The following is a 13,954-nucleotide window of genomic DNA, read 5'->3' on the forward strand; positions in this document are numbered from 1 at the left end:
CCTGCGCTTCATAAGCTAGGCTGGAGCCTGTTTGGCAGTAGTAGACCGCAGGAAGCAAATGTTATGCTGCTCTGGCCATGATATAATGCAATACATAAATTATTGACTAACTACTAAGCCAGGTAGCATGTGAGCAAGAATGGCTCTGGCAGCTTACAGTACTTTAGTTCTAATCTCTGCTACAGATTAGATGTTCCACTTCATCTGCTCCACCAATTACACAACTACTGTTTGTTACAGGGAGAGACACAACTGCAGCCACATGGACTAGAGGCAAGGGTTTCTTTTCAGGAGCGAAGACCTAAGAACTTAGGTATTAATAAATTAACAAGTATATTCATTTAACACACTGGGATTGCTCTACTTGAGGCAGTTCCTACCTCTTGATACTAGGGAAAGATTATTTAAACTGTACCAGTCTGAAAATTAGCTACCTAGCTGTATCAGCCCTCAGGGAGGAGGACTCGCTTCTCTATGAAGGGAAGCTAAACAGCATTAGCCTGCACACTGGCAGTCCCAGAGGCCTGCTCTGCTGGATGCTAATAGTATTCAGTAGAGTTGGAGTCTGACATTCATCATCTTATTATATTAAAGCACAGGGCACAAGGAGACCTTCTGACAAGCCAAGGAACATAGACTCATCACTGTTTTCCCTTCCTCTTGTAGGATGCCTTTATTCTCATTTCCCTAATATCTCTGTTGTTTTCTGTTTGGCTTTTGGAGTGATTGTTCCCTCCCAATAGCTAATGCAGAGTCCTCTCTCACCCCTCCACCTCCTCCTCCCTTTTTGCCTGATGAACTGCTCAGAAGAGCACACATCGTGTTTTCCCAGCAGTGTAAGAGGAAGTTGTTGTCATGCTGCTGTGGGGGAGACAAGCAGTTCTTCCCACACCTTATCTGTGCATCAGAGCAGCTGATGCTAAATTCGTTCTTAACAATTGCAGAGCTAGGAGTCTCATTAGACTGCAATGTTATCTGAAGTCTTTCATAGTTTACATAACAAATGTGACTATGTACAAAAAATTAATGTGAACACACACACATTCAGGCTATGTCTGCTATTTTCTTCCAGATGGACCCAAAGGGCATTGTGAAATAGCATCATTATTCCTAAAAGAGAGCAAAACATGAATGCTTGGAAGAAAAGAGCATCCACAAGTTTAAATTATTATTTTTTTCCTGCAGTAATCCACAAAGGAAATGCTTCTTTAAAGCTTTAATTTATTATCACAAGATGTAGAAAGTAATGCATTTGATAAAAATCACGGAATCGTCTAGGTTGGAAGAGACCTCCAAGATCACCCAGTCCAACTTCTGACCTAACACTAACAAGTCCTCCACTAAACCATATCACTAAGTTCAACATCTAAACGTCTCTTAAAGACCTCCAGGGATGGTGACTCAACCACTTCCCTGGGCAGCCCATTCCAATGCCTAACAACCCTTTCCGTAAAGAAGTTCTTCCTAATATCCAACCTAAACCTCCCCTGGCGCAACTTGAGCCCATTCCCCCTCGTCCTGTCACCAGGCACATGGGAGAACAGACCAACCCCCACCTCTCTACAGCCTCCTTTAAGGTACCTATAGAGAGCGATAAGGTCGCCCCTGAGCCTCCTCTTCTCCAGGCTGAACAACCCCAGCTCCCCCAGCCGCTCCTCGTAAGACTTGTTCTCCAGACCCCTCACCAGCTTTGTCGCCCTTCTCTGGACTCTCTCGAGCACCTCCAAGTCCTTCTTGTAGCGAGGGGCCCAAAACTGAACACAGTACTCGAGGTGCGGCCTCACCAGAGCCGAGTACAGGGGCACAATCACTTCCCTAGCCCTGCTGGCCACACTGCTTCTTATACAAGCCAGGATGCTGTTGGCCTTCTTGGCCACCTGAGCACACTGCTGGCTCATATTCAGCTGCCTATCAACCAGTACTCCCAGGTCCTTCTCTGCCAGGCAGCTTTCCAACCACTCATCTCCCAGCCTGTAGCTCTGCTTGGGGTTGTTGTGCCCCAGGTGCAGGACCCGGCACTTGGCCTTGTTGAACCTCATACAGTTGGCCTCAGCCCATCGGTCCAGCCTATCCAGATCCTCCTGCAGAGCCTTCCTGCCCTCGAGCAGAGCGACACACGCACCTAACTTGGTGTCGTCTGCAAACTTACTGAGGGTGCACTCGATCCCCTCATCCAGATCATCGATAAAGATATTAAAGAGGACTGGCCCCAGTACTGAGCCCTGGTGGACTCCACTAGTGACCGGCCTCCAACTGGATTTGACTCCATTCACCACAACTCTTTGGGCCCGGCTACCCAGCCAGTTTTAACCCAACGAAGCGTACGCCAGTCCAAGCCACGAGCAGCCAGTTTCTTGAGGAGAATGTTGTGGGGAACGGTATCAAAAGCCTTACTGAAGTCAAGGTAGATCACATCCACAGCCTTTCCCTCATCCACTAAGCGTGTCACTTCGTCATAGAAGGAGATCAGGTTCGTCAAGCAGGACCTGCCTTTCATAAACCCATGCTGACTGGGCCTGATCGCCTGGTTGCCCTGTAAGTGCCGCGTGATGACACTCAAGATAATCTGCTCCACGAGCTTCCCTGGCACCGAGGTCACACTAACAGGCCTATAGTTCCCCGGGTCTACCCTCCAGCCCTTCTTGTAGATGGGCGTCACATTTGCTAGCTGCCAGTCGATTGGGACCTCCCCTGATAGCCAGGACTGCCGAGAAATGATGGAAAGCGGCTTGGCCAGCTCCTCCGCCAGTTCCCTCAGTACCCTCGGGTGGATCCCATCCGGTCCCATCGACTTGCATACATCCAAGTGCTGTAGCAGGTCGCCAACCACTTCCTCGTGGATAGTGAGGGCCGCATCCTGCGCCCCATCCCCTTCCACCAGCTCAGGGTACTGGGTATCCAGAGAACAACTGGTTTTGCCACTAAAGACTGAGGCAAAGAACGCATTAAGCACCTCAGCCTTTTCCTCATCTTTTGTAACTAAGTTTCCCCCCCGCATCCAGTAAAGGATGGAGATTCTCCTTAGTCCTCCTTTTTGTGTTGATGTATTTGTAAAAACATTTTTTTTTATCTTTAACGGCAGTAGCCAGATTGAGCTCCAGATGAGCTTTGGCCCTTCTAATTTTGTCCCTGCACAGCCTCGCAACAGCCTTGTAGTCCTCGTGAGTGGCCCGCCCTCTCCTCCAAAGATTATAAACCCTCTTTTTTCTCCTAAGCTCGAGCCACAGCCCTCTGTTCAGCCAGGCCAGTCTTCTTCCGCGCCGGCTCGTCTTTGGGTACGTGGGGACAGACCGCTCCTGAGCCATTAAGATTTCCTTCTTGAAGAGTGCCCAGCCTTCCCGGACTCCTCTGCCCTTCAGAACCACCTCCCAAGGGACTCTGCCAACCAGTGTCCTGAACAGCTCAAAGTCAGCCCTCCGGAAGTCCAAAATGTAGGACAAATCCAAATCACCAAGCAAAGAAAGATCTTGGTGAGGACAGGAGCCAACTTATTTGATCATTTGTTCAATATGTAGTGATTAAACCACATCTTGTCTCCCAGTGTGTAGGCAAAGATAACCACCAGCTCCACTTACCCAGCAAGCTGCAAAGGTTTGAGATGCAAGGGATATCGGAGTATTTTTTACTTCTAAAGCTGCAAGACTTCTCTGATCAGGAGCCAGTTCTTTGGTCAGCTGCCACTGTAAAAGAATAGGAAAATATTTCAGTTGGTTTAATTAGCTAGTGCTACTTTGAAAATTCAGATAGATTACAGCATAAAATGATAAAACTGGCAGGCAGATAATAGGGTAGAACAAGAGTCTCCGTCCTGTAGAACTCAACTGCCTCTCACTAGTCATGAAGAAGAATCTCACACTAATAATGGGAATGACTGTGCATAAAATTCCCCATTTAGATGAGGAAGGAGAGAACTTGAGAAAGATCAGATTGTAGTAGAGCAGGAAGTAACATTTCCCTTCCTTGACTTGTTTCAGCCACTTATTTGTTTCAATACTTCTCTGTGAACCACTGATTGTTGCAGTGAGATCTTTCTGCTTCATTTCCTTCTCTTTGTGAGAGCAGGTGTCAAACACTGCAAAGAGTTAGAAATCTGCTGCCTAGTATATGGAAGACGTCACATTTGCAACAGGTCCAGCACAGGTCAGTGGTGCAATTAAGGCATGGAAAGTACCTATTACACAAGCTTTAGATTCTGAGATAGAAGGGGGGAGGGAGGGAAGCAACCAGTAACAGGAAAGAAAGAAAACAAACACCTACAAAATAAAAATAACAATAAAAAAAAAATACTTGGAGACATCAGTTACCTGGTGGCTTGGAGAAAAGCAGTGTAATTTTACAAAATTTTCTCTCTGCCCCTAGATCAGTTTCTCTTTAAGTAGGAGCACTTAAAAGAGTACATGACACCAAAGGAATAGTAAGTAACTCAGTTGCATCTTAGATACAACGAACCGCAGTAGTTTTGTAATTCACACCCAGAAACTGTGTTCAGAAAAGCCTCCATTTTATGTCCCCTATCTATGCCTTTCCCCAAGAGCAGGAGCTCCTCCTGCCTGTCAGATCCTTGTCTGAGAACAGAGATGCACAGAAAATGTAAAGCTTTTCAGCTAGTCTGTCACGCTACAGAAACAGGAGAACATACCTGATTTACATTTATTTTACTTCACCTGAGGTGATGAATTCCAGGAATGGCACTTCCCTGTGAGCTGCAGCTCTGCTGGGCTGCAGTAGCACTGACCCACTCAAGGAAAACTCCATGAGAGCACAGCAGAGCAAGTTAACTTTCTAGCCATACAAAAAAAAAAAAAAAAAAAAAAAGGACTTCCTGCTTCCTCCTCGACACTTTTTGGTCACACCAGAGGACTTCTCCAGGTTCTGGATAAGCACCAGCTACGCAGACCATATCACTTGCTCTTACTACCATGCTACGTATAAATAACTCAGTACAGTTTTCTTACAGGGACTTACTCACTAGCTTTTTCTATTGCCTTTTGCTAAACACCATCTTTTGTCCCTTCGAGCGAGTATTACAAAGTTTGTGTCAAATAACCTGTCTACACGTTTCCTGCCTTCCTTTTAGAACACCTTCCTCACAGCAGGGAATACAAGCAGAAGGATGCACAGATTTAGGTGAAGCAATAACACGCATTTAGAAAACATGAGAATCATTCAACTGAGTGGCCTTTTCTGTTTGTATTTCTTATCTTTATCTAATTGTAAGACTGTAGACCTACAGCACACAGCACGTGCTGTTCTACATTTATTTTCCTTTGTTGTTTCTCAGCTGTACAATTTAAACTTTCTTTTATTGTATCTGTAACTATAACACATTCTAACATTTACACATGGAGAGAGACTTGGCACAATAGTGGGTGCAGTCTGTCTGCTGTCAGAGAAGCATTCTCCAGCTGAGCCTACCCACTTCAAGAGCTGGGAAATCTGCATTGCCTTTTTTACAACTTAGCTTCCTCTAAGAACAGCTATGCACAGCTCTAGGGCTATTGATAACTGTTAAATAACTGGAGGGTTAGGCCGCAATGTTGGAGCAGCATTAGAAACCTGCTCATAAGTGACTAGAGATCCCACAGTAAGTGGGTGCAAAGGGGGCCCAAGCAACAAAGAAACAAAGCAGCGGGGAAGCAAGAAGCCCCTGGGCTAGGCAGCTGTGCCCACAGGCACTTAATAGTGCTGTGGAGAAGTTAGAGCACAGGCCTTGGACCTTAGAAGTAATCACAGACTTTGGCACCCTTCACAAGCTAGAAGCTGCAGATGCCCGCTCACCACCAATTCTTGCCTAAGGCATCTTTGTTTCCTCCGTATGCAAAGGGAGAGTTACAAAGACCTTAGGATAAGATTCAAAACATCCTGCGTGCTAAGCGAAAAGCAGCAACAAAAGAAATACTGAGCGGAAGAGTGGTTGTAAACTCCCAACTCCCTCAAGATGCTCTTAAATCAGGACTCTGTTGGTGGGAAGGTACAGACAGCCCTGCTTGTAGTGCACACGTGTAGTAGTGCTGGCCACAATGGGCAGCAAGTGGATAGAAGCTTCCAGTAAAGAAGCTCTGCAGGCAAGATACCCACCTCTGGTAAGCACCATGGAGATGGTTGCGGCAGAATCCATGCACCAGTTCTCCTTGCTCTGCTCCTCACTCACCACAAGTGCTGGAGCTCTACAACTGAGCCTTCTAGCTCATGTGAGAGTATCTGAATGATAGCGAGGAAGTGGCTCTCCAGCATGAGTTTTGACCCTTCCAGGTAGGGAATGCGAGACACATGGTCCGGACAAGTCTCTGGCACATTAGCTGCCTTTGTGAAGTTATTTGCTGATTCAGAGGTGTGAAGATTCTAAAAAACACTGTGGAGGCAATGGCACTGCTTGTGGTACTGAAACAGCATGGACTCCTCCCGGGTCGATATGACTTCATAAATATTGACTTTGGATAAAGCTTCTGACACAATTTTGGTGTTGGGTTTTGTTTTATTTTTTTTTTCCTCTCCTTTTTCCTTCCAAGTGGGTTCCCAGAGCTAATTTGCTTAAGGCAACATACATGACACAAGAATAAGCCCTTTGAACAGTGATGCAAGTGCTTGGTGATGAAATGAAAAAAGGCTGGATTACTGTTAGTTGGGATTTCATGCTTTGTTTGATTTACTCTGGATTCTTTGTCACCTCACTGCTATTCTTGCCAACGCATCTCAGAGGGCTACTGATTAAGGGCCAACACACTGTTTTCAAGGCTTTTCTGACTTTTACGCTTATCAGTCGTTTTCTCCCCTCTCCATAGAAGCAATACACCTTTACCCGTCAATCTTTTTACTCAGTAAATCATCTAAGCAATAACTAGCCATATTCTAGGCCCGATTCTTTTCTCATTTGCAGCAGCATGAAAATTAAAGCAATGTAACTTCCTTCAGTGAAATGATTCCTATGCAGTTATTAGGTGTAGCATACTCCAGAAAGGTATTGCTTTCCTCTCTGTATCGTGAATATAATTGTCTTAGTGTGCTAGTACATGAGTTCACAGCCACAACAACACGCCCAACCAACACCAACACACGCTTTACCCAGTGTATGCACAGGAAAGCCCTGATCCAGTACGAAAGTGATAGGAGGTTACAGGTGAAGACAAGTACACCAAAGAACTGTTTTCTTGCTTTAGAGGGAAAGTCAGGCACTTTTTCCCCTAGAAAAGCACTTCAGAATTGCCTTAGTGTTGAACACGCCTAGGTGTTTTGCTGAATCAGGCACAAATTTCTGCTCCTTTATTCTCAACAGAGCTGGGCTAAACCAAGAGAAGAAGAGGGCAGGCAATAACTACAATAACGACATCTGAGAAGACAAGAGACTAAATGCAAAATAAGGAACATAGCTATGCTCTTCTTTGGCAAGGGCCAAGGTAGCGTGGTAGACTCCAAGCAGTATTTCCAGGAATGCAGGAGTCAAGTATTTAATATTCAATTTGTACTCATTATTCCTTGCCCCTGCGTTTCAGTGCACATCACTGCACCTATGTCAGACAAACACACACTCCCCAGACAGAACTTGCTTTTCCATTTTGGAATAGAGGCTGTTTCCATAAAGCTTTTATCCACAACATTACCCACTTTTTTGATTTACTGATTCTTAGAAGAACTTAAAGTTCTCTGAAAACCACTGCCGCTGAGAAAAGATTTAATATCCATACCCAAACACTCGCTGAACATCTAACCTGGAGATCAATATCTATAGATTCAGGTTGTGTGATGTGGCTCTGATGAGACACTTGAATACAAGTCATTGGCAAGAGCACTCCTGTCATCATTTTTTGTCATGCTGTCAGCTGGCAACTTGATGCTAAATAGTTTAACATTTGTATCAGCAATTCAGTCAGGATATTAATTCGAAGCAGAAGAGAGTTGTTTACAAAAAATAAATAAAAGGCTTATGGATGATGTAAGTGCTGAGCTATCGGCTTTCTTCCCCATGCAGTGAACATGCCTAGATGTTTTTCCCCTGATTCATGAAAACAGTTGGACCATAAGCAACCTGTGTACTGATCTGCAGGCAAATCTTATGTCAAAACAGTGGTCTATCCCCAAAACATTTTCAGTACACGAGGAACAGCATGAAACAAAAGCGTTGTTGCCCCCTTCCCTGTACCTCCTGAGCATTAACAGGTCTGCATCATCTTTTACTCTCACTGGAGGGTGTTAACCCTCATCCTGTCACACTTTCCATTCTGCACTGAGAAGAATAATAGTGCAATTGAACACTGAGTACTGTCTGAATTAAAAGGTTATTAAAAAGAGAAAGAAGACAGTGGAAAATGGACGTGTGTTCGATTTCACATTCTAAAGAGAAGGGTTTTTAAGGATGAGGCTTGTGCCTACAGCAGTTCACAAAGGGTATGTACGAATCATCCTTCTACATAAATGGTCATGGCCAAGACTATCCAGCTGCTTTGTAACATACTTCTACTCTGAAAAGTTGTATTTACAGCCAAAATGCTCTGAGCATAATGTGAACAAGATTTTACCCTGTCCACTGCAGAAAGAGGGAGTTGTTTTGGGCCAAAATACCAAGACATTCCACATAACTCACAAACACTATTCCCTCATCTAATAAGCCTGCCCCAGTAAAGATTCTTAAACCAGAGATTCCTACCCATTTGTTCTTAAAAAGACTACGAGTGCAGTAACTAGAAGTCCTAACACAGTTGAATATTTTCTATGCTAGAGATTCAGACTGTACATTTAGGAATTTATATCAGCAGTACATAATTTAGCAACTCTAGGATCCACAATCTCTAACTGCCTAACATGCAACAGTTTAATCAAGTCTGGTTAACCAGAAGTGACAAACAATTCTTGTACAAAACACAGACTTCCTTTTATTTCAGTTCAGGCTATTAAGAAATATTACACCGTAATGAATTGTTAAAATCCTGCTTTTTCTCTTTATTCAGCTTCAGAGGTGCAAAATAGGTTGCCAGTACAGTTTTCTTCTTATCTTCCTCCAAAAATCTCACACAAATAGCAGATATTTCATAGCAGGAAGAATCTTTTCCCTGAGATAGAATAGCATAGCTGAGCTGCTCTAGCAATGCTGAGAGGCACAGTCCCTCCAGCCACACCATGTTTCTTTCATCTCTTGCAGAGCCCCATCTATCTCCAGCCTGTCCCCTACCCATGCATGGCACAAGGAGAAGCTGTCAGCATGAAACTTGCCCCAAAGCTGGACTCCAGTCAGAGCTGGACTCCACAACACAGCCAAGGGCTGAGCACCAGTGAGAGCCCTCCCAACAAGCGCTTGTGCAACAGACAGTTAACTGCCTCTTCTCCCCTCTTCTCTAAAAAATAAAAAATTATCTGACCTCATAAAAGCTGTAGCTTCTAAACCTTGAATCATCTGTGACAGTGAAATAAAGAGAGAAACAAAGGGTATGGGGAGGAGACAGATAAGATTTTGCTTCATTTGAAGAATAACACGAGGATAAATTAGCCAGCTAGAATTCATCTGTTGTCTTCCTTTGTGCATAAGGTAAACAGAATTCAGTTCCCTTCAAATAGATGGTCTGTAGATTCCAAGAACTTTAAACGGGGGATGAGCACAGGCAAGCACAACTGGATGAGGAGATCGGGGCTTTTTTTTTTTTTTTTTTTTTTTTTTAAATCATCTCAGTGGAGGCACATTGTTAGGGCTAATGTGTATTACATAGCACACAATAAAACACCCGAACTCTGCTTCACTGATCTACCTTCCCATAAAAACCTAATTTACACAGTATCAACGTCTGCTTAGCAGAAGGACAATTATACAAGTATGTGTGTACACATATGTGGACACACACAGGATCCCATTAGTTTCTCATAAGTTTTAAAGAAGTGAATAGAAGTAATTTAACATTTAAGTACTGTTTTGGAAGGCATTCTGCTCATCTTGGAGGAACACTTTAGAGATGTTTAGAGAGTAAATGTTAGCCTCTTCACTACCAAATATCTCTAATTGCCAAATTCCTTGAATTAGACACTGCTATTTTTTCTCAGGAAAAATATTTCATTATGCATTTCAGCTGCAAAGAGAAGAAAATAAGTTTACATGTAGCTTTGAACAGACGTTTATAGACACAAAGGAAGAAAAATAACTTTAGAGCTATGTAGCAATTTTTCTATTTATAGTATTTCTGCATGTTAAGTTTACAGTTCCTGTAGTTTATTGCAGTTTTGTGGGATTAAAGTCCTCCTACAAAATCAGATAAACAAGAGAAATGGGGGGAGAGAAACTGTGTGCTTTATGTACTGTTTATTCATCTTCAGTGAAGTCTGTCCCATGTATACAATCAAACATCTGTGGAAAGTCTGCATTTTGACCAAAGCAATCACTCTCTGCATTCCAGTTTTGGTAGCTGGTTCTTTTACTTGCATGTGTTGTGTATTGTGTGCATGCACACATACGTGGTTTGGGCATACTTCTCACAAATGAAAGGAAAAAGTGAGACAGTTTACATGACGTTTCGTTAACATAAAAGCCAAAAAAACTTCAGTACATACCATGTAGACAACTAATGTTTTAGAAACTTCCACTCTGAGATTCTATAGGAATTAAGTAGCCTTTGTAAGTCATATGTCTTAGCTACCTTGATGTGAGAACAAATAATCACCTAGATCATATTTACCCTCTACATTTGTGTAGAATCTTCCAACACATGAGATGATCCAAATGCAATGAAATCAATTAAGAAATACAATGCGAATTTCAGCCAGCTGGATCAGAGCCTTACACTGTGAGCAAGAAGCAACTTATATTCAATTATTATTATACATATATATATATATATTTTTTTTTTTTTAAACGGAAAGATTGGCCTGTGATTACCTAACAGCTAATATTCCTCAGGGCTCTAAAGAAGAGCACAGTTTGTTTCCCAGTTGATTTAACTCCATCTGTCATGAAGTTATTCATTTTGGTAACTTACATGTTTCTCTTTCTGATGGAATAAGGCATTTCACTCTTCTCAGGTACAACGTGCAAGACACAGAATACAGAATAGCACCAATAAACTCTGAATGAAACCCCACAAGCAACATCCTTGCCTTAGGACTTTGAGACCAGTGAGATGAAGTAAATATTTAAGGTCAACTTCACTACTGAGTTAAGAGAATCATACCAATAAAGAAGGGAAATCTTCTGGCTGAGAAAAAAAAGGAGTCTGCCTAGTCCTCCATCTGTTCAACAGACAGATGTAAAGAGCTGCAATGAATTCTACCTGTTCTGGTCTCATTTCTCAAATTTGAGTTGTGTCCACATGGATGGCAAGAATTCCACATCTACATTCAGTGCACATCACTACACTGTGGTAAACAGAACAGAGTAAAACATCTTCACTGAACAAGTATCCATGTGCAAGTCAGTTGTGCAGTTTAAAAGGTAGGCAGCGTATAAAAGAATGAGAAAATTTTATAGTAACATCAAATTAGCTATTTGTATAACACATTTTAGATACTTCTACCTGAATAAAATATATTTTTCTTGTCATTTAGAACAGAAGACAGATTTTTTTTATTTAAAATTTTAAAGATTATTTTTTATGTCATTCTGCAAAAAGATGTAATTCCCTTGATCTTGTACGAGACCACCACATTCTAAAAAGATGCCATATAACCAGTAAAAGAATCTGCCTCTACTAACGATCTGTTTCTACAGTAACAGAAATAACAGTTCTCCAGTCTACCATCTCAGTACCAAAGATACCATGTATTATCTTACATAACTACCAAGTAGATTGCAGTAAAACAGACTGTTTAAATGGGTATTAAAATAGCTCCAAGTGATCTGGGTATTACTTTCCATTATTATGTAATTTACTTCCACTATTTCTTTAGCAATCACTGCATCTTTTGGAACATTGTGCAGCTCAGAGCCAGAGACACAACTGGATCAACACCCTAACTTCTATACTGCACCACAGAAGCATCTATAGGTCTTGCCTACCTTATGAAGTATTCTTCCAAGGCTCAATGTTCATCTATTAAGAAAACAGTATAGTTCCATTTATTTTTCTTCAATAGGCTTCCTTTTGAAAGTTTAACATTTTATACTAAAATTATTGATACAAATTCAACTTTGAGAAAGCTAGAGAAAAACCTATATATATATATTATACACGCTGTCTGCACAGTGAGTCAGAGCCCAAGCACAGCTTGTCAACACAAGTACCTAGAGCCAAGTCATAACCTCCACTTTAAGGTGTGGACTAGATGAAAGGATTAGAAAACGTATTACAATGTCCAGAAATCTGTCAGAGGGAGGGAGAGATCTTCAATCTTAAGTAGCACTATGCTCTGCTTCCTAAGTTCCTAGGGTATTGTGCATTTGTGGAATCCAGGTTACAATGGGACGTCAGCTGGAGCAGAATAGTTGATGGAGACCCCAGGTCTGCACGTTTTTGATGCATCCATAGAAATGCTCTGCAGAAGCAACTCAGTAAGCTACAATGCTTTTTTTTTTTTCCTACCTGCCCACACTCACAGCTGCCTGGTATGTGCAGTGAAGAAAATGAAGCTGCTCAGCCAATGCACTGTATTTTGGATGGGACAATCCCATGCATACTTTGAGACCTAGAGAATTTCCTGACAGATTATGAAATAATTAGTTGGCCAGAGATCCAGCCCTGGGCCCATTCTGTAGGCAAACTTTATTCCCTCACAATGTCTGACCGAAGCTGGATAGAAAAGCTGTTTAATTTCCCCCTAGGGAAACTTGATAGTTTTGAGATTGTGGGGTTTCCAATTTTTTATTTTTTTATTTTTTATTTTTAAAGTTAAAGTGAAACGTAAGTTCTCTATTTGTTTATTCAATATTTCTCTTGTTTTCTCACTTCTGTCCTACAATTTCCTACAGGAAGGAGTCGGGGGAAGAAAGGTTGGGAAAGGAAGAGAGAACGACAGCAATCCTCCAACTCCCACCAATCTTCAAGTATTTCTTAAAAATTGTTTAATAGGAGAACAGGTGGAGATTAGTAAGAAAATGTGTAAGTGCAAAAAATGCCTTTTTCTAATTGCTAAAATAATCCAAACGTAACCGAGAAGAGAGTGAAGATTCAAACTGTAAAGTCCAATCCATCAAAGTCATGAAATGCAAATAATTACACAGAGGTTTTGGAATTCCAAGATTACTGTTAGTACAAGGTTAAACCAAGCTCCAGAAGAACTTCTTTAGCAGCAGGTGGAAGAAAACTTATCAAAAAACTTTCAATAACCTGAAAAAATAATGAGGCCTTTTCAACTTTGCTGACACCAGATAGAAATGTTTTGGAGAAGAAAAAAAGGAAAAAGGCTGACACGATTTAGAAGTAATTCTTCTTTATGGTCACAGTAGACTGATGCAGCATGTATTATAGTGTCATAAGGGATCAGAACTTCAAGCAATGAAAAAGCAATGGAATCGCAGTGTTTTGAAATTATAAGACTTGAAGCAGAAGGATTAAATAGAATTTATGACAGAATTGGTTTTAAAAGACATTGTTGAGGAAAAAGAAAAGACTTTCAGGATGTAGTATATTGTCTTTTAGACCTATTCCAAAAACACTGATGACATTTTGTGCCTAAAAGAAGCTGAAAAGTTACTTCTGTGGTGACTAATGTAAAAAAGAAGCAGAAAACTAAAGGTGCGGCAAATAAGTGGAGTCAGATGCAGGCAGTTTCATGGTAGGTGCAGTGACTTCTTTTAATCAGATTCATTCTGATTGATATTGGTTTGGGCGTCAATATCAAGTTACCTTAGAAAGCTCAATTGTAAGAAGTGCTAAAATCACTACTGTTAAAAATCGAGAATACTGAACTTCAATTGCTAAAAAGGTCTGACACCTCCCAAAGAAAAATCCCCAGTATCTTGCAAAATTAGGCATTTCAGTGGATATATAATTTTTTCAAATATGCAAAGATGAGGTGTTTTTTACCTGGTGATAAATGAAGTTCC

The 13,954-nt window shown here is 41.7% G+C and overlaps 1 protein-coding gene across 1 annotated transcript in view; it reads right to left on the reverse strand.

Moving 5' to 3' along the window:
* Positions 1–13,954, reverse strand: part of THSD4 (thrombospondin type 1 domain containing 4) — a 335,185-nt gene that overhangs the window by 294,857 nt on the left and 26,374 nt on the right. The window contains exon 3 of the mRNA XM_035554004.2: positions 3,576–3,680. The gene's annotated coding sequence lies outside the window, so the exon portion shown is untranslated. The remainder of the gene's footprint in view (positions 1–3,575; positions 3,681–13,954) is intronic.

Source organism: Cygnus atratus, chromosome 11 (assembly GCF_013377495.2).
Source record: "Cygnus atratus isolate AKBS03 ecotype Queensland, Australia chromosome 11, CAtr_DNAZoo_HiC_assembly, whole genome shotgun sequence".
NCBI classification, from domain to species: domain Eukaryota; kingdom Metazoa; phylum Chordata; class Aves; order Anseriformes; family Anatidae; genus Cygnus; species Cygnus atratus.